Genomic DNA, 2,022 nt, shown 5'->3' with positions numbered 1-2,022 from the left:
AAAATTCCAGGGCCAGATGGCTTCACAGGGGAATTCTACCAAACATTTAGAGAAGAACTAATATCTACTCTTCTCAAACAACTCCAAAAAATTGCAAAAAAAGGAATACTGAATTCATTCTATGAGGCTAGCATCACACTGATACCAAAACCAGACAAACATATCACAAGAAAATTACAGGCAATATAATTGATGAATATAGATGCAAAAGTACTGAACAAAATATTAGCAAACGAAATCACACAATACATTAAAAGGACCATATACCATGATCAAGTGGGATTTATCCTAAGTGGATAAATGGATAAATTTATCCATTTATCATGCAAGGATGATTCAATATTCACAAATGAAACAATGTGATAAATCACATTAGCAATTTGAAGAATAAAAGTCTTTTTATAAAAGTCATTTTAATAGATACAGAAAAATCTTTTAACAAAGTTCAACATTCATTTATGATACAAATTCTACAGAATGGGGATATAGAGGGAATGTACCTGCACATAATAGATATCATATATAAAAAGCCCACAGCGAATATCATACTCAATGGTGAAAACCTGAAAGCATTTCCTCTAGGATCAGAAACAAGATAAAGATGACCATACTCTCCACTTCTATTCAGGACAGTATTAGAAGTCCTAGGCACAGCAATCGCGCATGCTGTGTGTGCATGCACGCACACACACACACACACACACACACACACAAGAAATAAAAGAAACCCAAATTGAAAAGGAAGAAGTAAAACTGTTACTGTTTGCTGATGACATGATACTATACATAGAATATCCCAGAGACACCACTAGAAAATGACTAGAGCTCATCAATTAATTAGGAAAGTTGTAGGATACAAAATTAACATACAGAAACCTGCATTTCTATGCACTAACAACAAACAAGAAATTAAGAAAGCAATCCCTATTTACAATTGCATTAAAGAAATAAAATACCTAGGAATAAACCTACCTAAGGAGGTAAAAGATATATACTTGGAAAATTATAAAACACTGAGGAGAAAAATTCAAGATGACAGAAAAATATGAAAAGATACATCCTGTTTGTGAACTGGAAAAATTAACATTGCTAAAATGATCTTACTAACCAAGGCAATCTACAGACTCAGCACAATTCCTATCAAAATGCCAATGGCATTTTTCACAGAACTGAAATAATTTTAAAATTTCTATGGAAACACAAAAGACCCTGAAGAGCCAAAACAATATTGACAAAAAGAACAGAGCTGGAGGTATCACATTCCTTGACTTTAGACTACACTACAACACTACAGTAGTCAAACAGTATGGCAGATATACAGATCAGTGAATCAATATACAAAGCCCAGAAGAAAATGTACACATTCCTGAACAATTAATCTATGACAAAGGAAACAAGAATATACAACAGAGAAAAGACAATGTTTTCAGTAAGTGCTGCTGGGAATACTGAACAGCTACATGTAAAACAATGAAGTTAGAACATTATCTACCACCACCACCACCACCACCACACAAAAATAAACTACAAGTGGATTACAGACCTAAATATAAGACCAGAAACCATAGAACTCCTAGAGGAAAACACAAGCAGAACATTTTAATATAAATCATGGCAATTTTTTTTTTAATCTCTCACCTAAGGCAAAGGAAATAAGAGCAAAAATAAATAAATTGGACCTAACTAAACTTAAAAGCTTTTGCACAGCAAAATGAAAAGAAATCCTACTGAATGGGAGAAAATATTTGCAAAGTACATGATGGATAAGGGGTTAATATTTCAAACATATAATACACCTCAACATCCAAAAAATCTGGTTAAAAAATGGACAATGAACAGAAGAACTGAATGGACATTTTTCCAAAGAGAACATGCAGACGTCCAACAGGCACATGGAAAGATACTCAAAATTGCTAATTCTTAGATAAATGAAAATCAAAACCAAAATGAGCCATCACCTCACACCTGTCAGAATGGCTATCATCAAAAAGAACATGAATAATTAATGCTGGTGAAGATGTG

The sequence above is a fragment of the Bison bison genome, unplaced genomic scaffold, assembly GCF_000754665.1.
Source record: "Bison bison bison isolate TAMUID 2011002044 unplaced genomic scaffold, Bison_UMD1.0 scf7180017864324, whole genome shotgun sequence".
Classification (NCBI taxonomy): Eukaryota; Metazoa; Chordata; class Mammalia; order Artiodactyla; family Bovidae; genus Bison; species Bison bison.
This window is presented reverse-complemented; position numbering follows the sequence as displayed.